General features: G+C 36.8%; 1 protein-coding gene across 7 annotated transcripts in view; it reads left to right on the top strand.

Annotated features, from left to right (window-relative positions):
- Positions 1-12,151, top strand: part of IL1RAP (interleukin 1 receptor accessory protein) — a 150,213-nt gene that overhangs the window by 50,888 nt on the left and 87,174 nt on the right. The gene's annotated exons all lie outside the window — the stretch shown is intronic.

Here is a 12,151-nt window from a genome sequence, read left to right as displayed (position 1 = left end):
TTGTTTCTATATAGGAAAAAAAGAGAATCTGTCTTTAGACTCATTCTTTGGATGTTACTTCATAAGAGGAGCCAGCTAAGACCTTTACTGAGATTAAAAACCAAACTCAGTCATCATGGGCTTGGATCACATGAAATTAGAGATGGAAGAGACTTGCTATTTGAAAATCCATCTTTTCAGGTCACCTCTTCTTCCCAGAATTATGCCCAGAACCACTCTCTACCTCTGACTATTAATCATTAAATTGCAGCCTATGTTTTTGGGCTAATCAAATTCTTAGAAAGTTTTTAGTACATAAAACTGAAATTTGTCTCTTTCTAAGTATTTGCTTGGTTCAACTGCAGGACTGGAAAAAAAAAAGATAAGAAACAAAACAACCAAAAACCTAATGCAATGATTCTCTAATTGTAATAAAGGAAACCTAGAGGTCCTCATCTTATAAAGCTTTTCAGGTAAAAGTCCCCTGAACACCACGAACCATACTTTCCATATCATTGTTTTAATTCCTTTTCTGTGTGAGAGGGCTTCTGAGAGGGCTTCCGATATGTTTAGTTACCATATAACCATGACCTCAGTGTTCTGCAATATATGCCTTCAACCGTTTTTCATATGCCATGGATCTGAGCCCTCCTACCATCCTGATCATCTTTTCTGGGTACATTTCAGCTTTTCTGTGCCACATAAAGCATTGTATTGGAAAGCAAAAATAGCACTAAAGGAGTGGTATAAGTAGGACAGAGTCAGCTCAAAGCTGAAAGGAGAGGTAACTTCTAGCCTTGTTGGCCTTTGGAGCTTCGCAGAGGAAAGGCTGTGGATAACCGGGGCTGCTGTTCAGCTGGGATGCTCTTTGTCCAGCATCGATCCTGCTTGGTTAGGTGTCCCATTTGATAGGTGAATTTCTTGATTCCTGATTTTCAAATGTGGTAAATATAATTCTTGATTTTAATTTGTTCTTCTTTGATTTAGTTGTGTGTTTGAATGTTATCGGCTCACAGAAGCTTCCTTGACCATCTTAACTAAAAATCCCAACCAGTCACAGTCTATCCCTCTATCCTGTTTTAGCTTTCTTTTTAAACACTCACATTTCCTGATATTATATTAACCTTCTTTCTCTTGTGTCCCTCTCCTCCCTCTTCATCTTCCTCCTCCTTTTCCTTCCTCTTTTTCTTCCCCAACTCCCAGTCCTTCCTCCTTTTCTGCCTTCCTGCTTTTGTTTCTCTCCATCCCTTTTCTTTCCTCCTTCCCTCTCTCTGTCTTGTATTTTAAGCTGCCTGAGGGCAGGAAGTTGTTCAGAAACTTTTGTTTGTTATCCAAACACTCAGAATAATGATTGACACATAGACACATAACAGATGCTCAATATGTAGGTGTCAAATGGTTGAACATATGCCCCTTTACATCACTTCCCCGGCCCCTAAACTGTCTAGTTTTATAATGGAAACTGTTTGGGTTCATGCCAGTAATTCATGATGTGGTTTTTTGTTCTCCCTCATCTTGAAGGAAGAGGGAGAGGTGACTGTGTTACCATTGCTGAAGGATCGTGAAGGTTCCAGAAGCTAGTGAGTGCTGGTGCCTTCCCAGCGGTCCTGGCGATGTTACTTTTTTGAATGACCTTTACTGTAATCCATCCAGGGAGTCCCCAGCCCCCACCTCAAGTGCTGTTGGTAAGAGAGCTTTCTACCCAGGAACTGTGACTCATAATTCTGCTAGGGGAAACTAACGTCTTGCATAAGATAAGTTCTCATACCAGCCACCTTGCGTCACCATGAGAGCAGGAAACATGTTGTAATCCCCACAGCCCATCTGGCACATACTCATTTGCCTTCCTAATGAAGAGGTGTATTGTGTCTGACAGTGATGCCACTTCCTAGTTGGAGGGAGAGGAACAAAAAGGACATGTTGTTGACAAAAACGAAAAGAGCAACTGGCTCTGGGCTAGTGGGGGAAGAAAGAAAGCATCGCACATCTTGAGGGATCAACCAACCTCTCTGCGCATGAAGGTATTGCCTTTTATACGGTATCTGTGGGTGCTGACAGATTTGTTGGTCTTTCGTGAGACTCTCCTTGTGCTCAGGTTCCCATCTCAGCGGAAACACAAGTTGATGTTAGGGACAAAGGAGGAATGTTCTGAAAACCCTAAAGCACTCTACATGTATATCATAGTACTAGGACATTTATTTTGTTGTTCTGAGTCCTTCCGTGTGGGCTTTTTAAGAGAAGCCTCAAATATAAAAAAAGAAACCATAGCAGCATCAGAGTTTAGCGCCACGCAGTGTGTTTTCACATGCAGTGAACTGGCCTTTAAGTCATACGATTCTGACTTCAGATCAAGATTTTTCTGGTAGCAGTAATGTGATCTCCTTATCCCCTCAGGAATGGGGAAGCAACATTTTCATCTTAGCTGGTGATAAAAGCAAATAATTTTTGTAAAGAGCTTTATTTCCCTTTAAGGAATTGAAGCTTAGATAATTATAATAGTGATTCTATAATTATAATGTGCTAGTTATGGTAATAATAATAAAGCTCCCTCTGCTTAAAAAAGCAGTTTGCATTGTACATATTCAGTGTCATTCTCACACCCAAACCATGGGGTAGTCAGAGCTGTCATAACCACCTTTGTTGGATAAGACAAGTTACGATCAAAGTATTTAAAGGTATTACTCGAAGTCACACAGTTATTCTTAGCATGCCTGTAACTTCAACTAGTTTCTCGATTCCTGACATCAATATTATTTTTACTAAATATGCTTCAGTTGGGGTCTACTAGAATATAAATGATTTAGAAAGAAGTTTGAGATCTAAGGGACCACAGGTAATCAATCATTTTGCAAACTGTTGAAGAACCACTCTGTGATAGGTCTCTATGCTTTTTTGGTAAGGAGTATCTTTCCATCATTACCCTACCCCTTCACAGCACTTAAACATTTTCTTCAGGAGGAAAATGATTGTAACGCAAAATTCAAACTCAATATTCCTATTTTTGCTTCTTATAGTATTAAATATTTTTACTAATAAACTCAAAAAGGTTCTGTTAGTAAGACTACGAAATGAACACATCGGCTCAATACACATCTCTTTTGCTGAGCTTCATTGGCAGCGTGTAAGGAAGCTGAACCGGTAAAAGCTGCCTTTGGAGTAGAAATAAATTTTGGAGCCTGTGATCCCAAGTTGAGGCGATAATAAAAATAGCACCATATAGAATATGATGAATTTAAAAAATATTACCATAGCAAAATTATTTGCTGCAAAAACCACACGGAAAAGACAGTGCACTGCCTCCCCAAAATGCAGGCACACACACAGACCTTTGAAAAAGATTTTATTTCGAAGTCCACAGTTGACTGTGTGCCAGGCACAGGGCTAGATTTCACACACATTATCATTAACTTCACAGGAAACATTGTATAGGGTAGGGGCTAGAAACTCTTCTACCTGTTTGATAGTTTGGGAAATGAACTCCAGGGCACATGTAGCCCAGTTGCATGATGCTCATGATGGCATGCCTGATAGAGCTACGCAGCCTTGACTCCAGAAATAGTGCTTTTTTTTTTTTTTTCTTAATTCCATACTACATTGTGTTTCTTTAGGACTATGCTCTGCTAAGAGAAGTAAGATCCTCTGATTCCTTTTTCATTATATTTTTACAAAATTTGTAGAGAATGGAAATAATCTATCAAATTATTGGGAGTGAATTACACAATGCAAAATAAATAAATAGTAAAAAACACTGTGATTTCCTAGTAATTGAGAGATTTAAGTTCTGTTTTACTCTGTGAGTTGTTTGAGGACAGTGAAGCAGTCATTTCATCATTTTTTATCACCAGACAACTAACAAACAACAGCAGTAGATCCCAATCAATTCCGGTTTCTTGTTTTTCATGAAGGAACATTATGCATCATGGACACCCACAGGGTATATTCCTCCTCTTAGTTACTTACATTGCTTCTAATAACAATGTTAACAATAATTTCACTTTATTCTAAAGATCATGTGTTTGACCATTTTATATTGTACAATCCAGGGTTAGTAAGAGGAGTTTCTTATTTAAGAGTAATACAGTAAGGTTTGAGAGAAGGAAGAGAAAACAATTACCAAATAGAATGCCGTGGGAGCAGAGAAAGTTACCCATCCTGTCAGGAGATATTGGGGAAGACTTAATCATTGCACTTTCCTAGGAAGAAATGCATCTCTTTTTGGGAATGAAAGAGTTCAGGGCAACTGAAAAGACAGTATGAAGGCATTTAGAAGCCAAGCTGGAAAGACAGGTTGGGAACAAATTTTGCAGGACAGGAATTACTTCACATGAAGAAAATGTCCACATTTAATGTATTTTGGTTGTAGTTGGCTAGGTGTCTTTCTTTTTTAAATGCTGTCTTACTTTTGCAAGGACATACAATATTATTAATTCTATGTGATGGTTCTTTAGCTTCTGGTAAGAATTCAATTTGTTGCCAGCCCCAATGGCCTCATTTTATTTGAATGTCCTTGCTTTAAAAACTCCATACTCAGATATACTTGTGACATTGCTTCCTGTACTGGTTGCCCATGACTAGTCATCCTGAACGCTTTTCATTTCTATGTAATTTAGTTCAAACATTTGGAAAATGTATGAAGAATACTGTTTCATTTTATTCTTGGACCTAAAGGTCATTGGAATTACAGAATTTCACCCTGTTGTCATTTAAATGATGCCTCTTGGGAGCAAATCTCTTCACTTCTTTTTTTTTTTTTCCTTTGAGCTGTGTTTGTGGTTTGAAACACACTTATGTTTTAGTTACTTATATTTCCCAAGGGTGTATTTACTATAGCCTGATTGAAAAGAGATTTAAGTGCCACGTAATTGGCCTGATACTGACTTTGCTGATACACAGCTTCTTGTATCACAGTGATAATTCTAAGTTTAGAAAAATTACCTGGTTCTTTTTCACATGGCGGTGTTAGTTAAGGGAAACCAATATTTTTGCAAGAACGCCTGCATATCACGGTAGATAACAATGTTTGTATTACAAGAATTTATTCTACGCTTTGAATTACCTTTGTTTTTGCTATCATTTCCCTCCCTCCTCCCACCCTGAATATTCATTTCTACCATATTTTTAAGGACCAGATCGCCACCTTGGCAGTGACTCACTCCCAACACCAGTTCCCACCCAGTTTTATTTCACAATTTTAAAAGTTTCTTTGCTGCGTAACTGATTAACTCCTTTAGAAAATGAAATACATATCCACCCAAGATAACAACACAGTGATTGTTCTGTTTTTAAATCCACTGAGTGCTGCCATCTCTCTTTTACTTTCGAGAAACAGAGAGAAAATGGATACATTTTACAAATAATTTTGGAATCTCAGTCAACTTCAAGTACCTGCCATCCAAACCTATAAAACCTGATGTACACAGTTGCTTGGATTTGCTTTTTCCTGTTTTAGAGACAGTAGGAACAACAAAAATGCAAGACAACTAAGAAAATGAGAGAAAAGAAATAAAATAATAACTCCCTCAACAACCTAGGCTATAGTGTGTTGTTTTTATGACATTCATTTCTCCTTCTACCATAGGAACCAAAATGCTTGTTGCAGCTGTACATTATTGGGAAATAAATATCATTTTTCTACAGTGTTTGTCGGATCTGAAATAGTAATTTAAGGCTTTTATCCATCAGCCCATTTTTTTTTTTCTTCCAAGATACTCTCATGTTTTTCAAAGTGCTCTTTGAGGTATATAGGAGTGTTCATTTTGATATGTACACCAACTTACTGGTGTTTGCATTTCGTCTTCACTTACATAAGAAAATGTTATAGTCTCTTTGAGATTTGGGCTCGCCATGCAATGCTAGCAAGACTGACCAATTGAGACTATCTGCCAATTATGTTTTCTCAGTGGTGCCTTCCAGGACCTACTGCATAATTGTAGATACCTAAGAGGAAAAGAAAAGAAAACAAGGACATCTATCATGATTTCTATATGTGTGATCTTTTTTATATTAAATATTGCTTTTTATTAATATGGTGGGTTTTATTTTATTACTAGTTACTTACACTTGCATAAGAAGTATGCCAAGGGCCAGGTGCATTGATTCATGCCTATAATCCCAGCACTTTGGGAGGTGGGGAGATTGCTTGAGATCAGGAGTTTGAAACCAGCCTGTGCAAAATAGTAAGACCCTGACTCCACAAAAAAATTTTAAAAAATAGCTGGGTGTGGTGATGCACACCTGTACTCTCAGCTACTCAGGAGGCTGAGGTGGGAGGATCAGTTGAGCGTGGGCAGTAAAGATAAAATGAGCTGTGATCATACCACTGCACTCCAGCCTGGGCTATAGAACAAGACCCTGTCTCTCTTTCTAAAAAAAAAAAAAAAAAAAAAAAAAAAATACAACTACAGTTGAAATATAGACCTTTATTATTATTACTAGATGAGAGATTAAGTTGTATTTATCATATGTAACATGACATTTTGAAGTATTTATACATTGTGAATTGACTAAATCTAGCTAATTAACATATGTATTGCCTAACATAGTTACCATTTTTGGAGTGAGAATACTTTCAATTCACTCTGTTATCCCTTTAAAGCAAGCTTGTCCAACTCATTGCCTGCGGGCCACATGAAGCCAAAAACAGCTTTGAATATGGCCCTACATATTTCTAAACTTTCTTAAAACATTACGAGACTTTTCCTGATTTTTTTTTTTTTAGATCATCAGTTAGTTTTAGTGTTAGCTTATTGTATGTGTGGCCCAAGACAATTCTTCTTCTTCCAAAGTGGCCCAGGGAGGCCAAAAGATTAGACACACCTGCTTTAAAGCAAACAGATATACAAATTATTGTTCCCAAGTAGATTTCAATCATTATTAATCATAATATACAATAGTTTTGTTTTCCCTTTTGTTCAAGGGGGAGAAATCTTTGTTTGCCATAGACTTATCTGATGACCAGATGCAAAAACCTGCTAGCTTTAACTTGATACACCTGATTTAATCTGAATGCCTTATACTTCTCCAGATCCTTTAAGACTTCAGGCTGTCCCAAAATTGGTTAATGGACTGATATTTGATTTTTAAAGGGAAAACATTAATTTGATTCTTATATTTTCCTTTTTTTGAATTTTTAAATTTTTCTGGTCATCTAAGGAAATTTGAATTTCTTATATGATACATGTTTTGACATTCACATGGCTTGATTCTACATGTCTTTTCATCATTTTCTGGTGTCCACTCAAGGTAAAGGAAAAGAAGAAAAAGAAAGAGAGAGGAAGAGAGAGAAGACATTTTTAAAAAAGAGGGATAGTAGGAAAAAGAGAGAGAGACAGAAAATACAAAGAGGAAAATAGAGATAGATAAAGTATTCCTAGATGGATTTCCTGGATTTGATGCCAACCCAGCTATATACTTTTTCAGATTACCAAAGAAACTAAACCATTTTTAATACCATATTTAAATACTGCCCCACTTTTTTTTTTCCTGAGCTTTGCATTGAATGGTTTCCTTTTTGAACAGTTAATTTTTTTCTGGGTGTTTTGTTTGTTTGTCTTACATTCTTACCCTTTCCCTCCTTCCCAGTATATTAAGATGGTGAGAGAAAATAGAAACCTTCAATCTTCCAGAAATTTCCTTGCATCTAGCACACCTACAGCCATGAGAGTGATCAGCATCTCCAGGGATAAGGCTTTGTTAATCAGTATACTTTTATTCAGAAAAAAAAAAAAAATAAAGGGTACAGCAGAGGTGGTGGAGACTGAAAGCTTTGCATGCCCTTCAGGATAATGAAGGAAGAAGAGATGGCAGGCAAAAGCATAAAACTCTGGATCCACTTTTGCAAGTTTCTAGTCCTAAGGCAGAAACGATCTGCTGTTGTTTGCAATTGACACTGAGCTGTGAAATGTCTTTGCTAGCAGCAATGTATTTCTTGAGGCACAGTAGAAACCCAGCCCATCTATATTCAGGTCTAAGAGGAGCGTATAGCTTTACTTGAGGGTTGATTGAAATCATGGAAATCATAAATGGAGTAATTAGTAATCGGAAGTGTTGGAGGATTTTCTCCCTCCCACTGCGTGCAGTCTTCTTAGTAAAATGCTAAGAGGAATTTCAGGAAGAAAGTGAAGACAGGGTCTTTCTTCCTGGTTGCTTTATTAAGGCAAACTTTTAGCTCTCTCACCTACATTACTCGAAATATCCTGTTCTTAACACGGGTCTCTCATCTGTAATGCAGTAATAATTGATGACTGCAATAATAGCCATGAAGCATTTTACAGTATTGGTTTTTTAATCACTAAAAGAAGACCATGTTAAGCTAAATATGACTTTAAATCTATTTTATTTTAATTCTCTGTAAATTGATAATTACTATGCAGTGGGTGGGTAGGTAGGTAATGGAAAGGAAGAAAAGTGAGGAAAGTAACATTCTTTAAATCAAGGACAATACTCATATAAGATTATATTCATTTCTGAAAAGCCTCATAATACAGAAATGTATTTTTTCTTCTATTGTTACAAGTGAGGAACTCCAAATTCAAAAAATTGAATTAACTTACCTAATATCACTATAGTAGTAAGTAGTAAAATTCGTATTGCTATTTGACTTTAAGATGCACTGTCATTTAAAATATACCATGCTGCCACTGAATTATTTATAATTAGGACTTCATTTTCAAAACATGCCAACCAAATCTGTCAATAATTGATGATATGGAACACACATATTTGAAAAGAAACATTTAGCCAGTTACCAAAACAGAACCTAAGATGTGATTTTTCATGTTGCCAATAAAATTTCAAGTTGATTTGCTCCAGTCTTCCTGAAACATAGATAGTACACTTTAATTGTGTATATAGGGATAATATGCATATTTCCCAGTTTATAAAAATTTTCTCAAAGGAAAGCGGTTCTAAACTGGAAAAAGATTGCAGATCAATGAAGGAAAGGTGGCTTGGTACAGATGCAGCAGGTTTGAGTGGAGTGGGAAGCTGTTAACTTTGGCATGCTGCAAGGTAGCTTTGGCATTATTCATACGGATTCCCCTGCGGCTAACTCAGAGGTACTACTAACTCTTAACTCCCTAGCTTTTCCTCATTTTCCAACGACTGACTGCGGCCTCTATCCCCCCACTTAGGGGGTAAGGGACTTAGTCAAGAATGTTTGCACGTGGCTCAGAGATTTTTTGGGTACCCAGCAGTGTAGAGTTCTAGAAAATTCTTTTCAGTTTACAAATGCCAGTTCTTTTCTGCTAATCTTTGGCAGTGATTAGAAGTGAATTGTGAAATTTTATGGTGGTTTCACTCCAAGTTCTGTTTTATTTCTGGTGGAGCTGGAATGTTTTATCTCTCTCGGAAATGATCACTTTTTGTGTGTATGGCAACAAAACAGCTAGAATGTCACTTGGACTCAGTAAGTACACTGAAGTATGGGCTGGCGGCACCTTAACCCATCCATATTCATACATAGGTAAGCTATTTCATGTACTGCAAACTCTCTAGAATTGAAACCCCAGCAGATTTAATACACAAATCCTCTTCAGTTCCAGGGAAATCGGCTTTTTAATATGCTAATTATTCATTTCAAAACATGGAATATTTTTGTCACAAAAGGATGATAAGTATTGTCCTCCTACTTTAAATGTACATCTTGGGGATTTAATGGAAACAGGTTAAAGATCTGTATAACCTCCATATTTAGAGAGGTTGGTCCTTCATGATTAGATGTGAAATCCAATTCAGCATATGTCTCCTGGGCACCTGTTATGTGCTGACCCCTGTACATAGGGTAGGTAAAGATGAGAAAGACACTGTGTGTGTATTCATTCATTTATCTATAGTGTGTGAGTATGTGCTAGACACTGTACTTGCCCGTATTGGTAACCAAAACAAATTATCTTTGCCCTCATGGAGTTCATAGTCTTGGGAAGGACTTCAAGTCTTTTCTTACTTGAAGAAAACAAGTAAATAAACCCATTTGTATAAGAAGTTCTCTATAATTATAAATAAGGCATTATAGTGATGGAAAGTAATGGGATATTCCTTTCCTTATCCCATAATTAAGGACGATCTATTAATGAAGATGCTGTTTTATTGAGAATTGAGGGATGAGAACGAGCCATCTTCAAAACAGTGGGATGGCATGTAGATTCTGGGTTGCAGGAGCTTCACGAACTATGGGGAATGGAGCATGAGAGGAAGAGGAAGACGTAGGCAGGGTGCAGCACATTCTGAGGACGTTGTTACATTTACTTTAACTGCAATAAAAAGCCATTGAAAGGATTTGGGCAGGACCCTTACGTTATCCAGCTAAGGTATTAAATGAGCGTGCTAGCTGCTATGTGGGAATAAGATTGGAAAAGATTTCTGTTTTTCCCAGTATGGCGGACAAGGTCCTCTAAACACCCCTTTTGCTGTAAAGCAGCTTGAAATGCTGCATTTAAAAATAAATGTCATTTAAAATGAATTGCTGAGTTGGTAAGAAATCCTTAGAGGCCAAAATTGAAGTGAAAACAGGAATCCAGAAAAGAAAGGAAGCCAGCTCTGCAGCTGGCGGCTGCCCAGGGTTAACATCCAGAGTCAGAGGAAGAGATATATTTAAATGCTAGGACATTTGGATAATTTTTTAGAAAAAATAATTAAATTCCTACCTTGTACTTCACAAGGTAGGAATTTAATTGGGGTACAATTCCTACTTTGTACCCCGAAATAAATCTCAGTTGAATTAAGTATTTGAATATAAAAAATAAATTAAACTCTAAGAGTAGTAGAAAAAAATATGCAAACATTTTTTAAATGTTGGGATGGAGACATTTCTAGATATGTCATCAAAGGTAGGGGTTAGCAAAGAAAGTCTGATGTAATCGACTACATAAAGATTTAAAAATTAGTATAGCACAAAATATAAGTTAAAGGACAAATGAAAAATTGGGAAAACAAGTATATGGCAAAGGGTTCATATCATCAGAATACAAGGAACTATTGTACACACACACACACACACACACACACACACGTCTTTTCAATATAAAGCATACTTTGGAAAAATTAGCAAAAACATTTGAAACTAGCAGTTCAGGCCGTCAAAAACGGATCAGCATAGATTGATCAGGCTAAAAAGAAGCTCTAGTTCATGCATGAGAAAATAGATTCAAGCTAATCCAACGTGAGATGCCATTTTTTTTTCCACTCATACTTCTGGCAGAGATTAAAGAACAATTCCACCTAGCGTTCGTCTGGATACAGCGATTTAATGACCAGGTATGCTGGTCTCACACACAGTGGTTGAGAGTGCACCTGGCATAGGCTTTGGAGGGGGGGCCTTGGCTATTTGTTTCAAAGATACCGCCAAAATACCTCCCTTTAATCTTATAATGAACCATCCATAGTATACCCTAAGAAAATTATCAGAGAAATACATAAAGACATACTCAAAACCTGTATTTTTCATAATATTTTTACAATGAGTAATTTTGGAAACAATATGAATATTCATGATAAAGGATACTTAAATCAATATATACATATATATACTGATATATATACATATATTGAGATACATATATATATCAGTGAAATGGAATGTGATGGACTTGTTTGTAATAGATGTGTCTGTTTAAAAACAGGTGCCATATAGCAGAACTAGTGTGAAACCTTTACCAATTGTGGCAGTTGTTTGCTGGAGCTAGGTGGTGTGGGCTTGTAAGAACCAATTATTCAATTTTTATAAAGCTTTTAAGCCCTTTATTAAATTAGTCATTTGAAATTGGCTTTGGTAGGAGTCTTTACCCCATGGAAATTGGTACACTGATGCTAGAAATTAGCTTCCTCATCACCCCCTGGGTATTTACCAGCCTGCCACCCTGGTCATGCATATGTAAGCATGTGGAAAACCTTTTTGGCATAAGATACACCTTTTTTTTTTTTTTTTTTTTTTTTTAAAGGGTCTTGCTATGTCACCTAGGCTAGAGTGCTCATTACAGCCTCAAATCCCTGTGCTCAAGAAATTTCCTTGCCTCAGCCTTCCATGTAGTAGGGACTACAGGGGCATGTTACCAGGCTCAGGTAATTTTCTTTTTCTTTCTTTCTTTCTTTCTTTCTTTCTTTCTTTCTTTCTTTCTTTCTTTCTTTCTTTCTTTCTTTCTTCTTTCTTTCTTTTCTTCTTTCTTTCTTTCTTTCT

This window comes from Sapajus apella, unplaced genomic scaffold (assembly GCF_009761245.1).
Source record: "Sapajus apella isolate SASKATOON/1434 unplaced genomic scaffold, GSC_monkey_1.0 scaffold38, whole genome shotgun sequence".
Classification (NCBI taxonomy): domain Eukaryota; kingdom Metazoa; phylum Chordata; class Mammalia; order Primates; family Cebidae; genus Sapajus; species Sapajus apella.
This window is presented reverse-complemented; position numbering and strand designations above follow the sequence as displayed.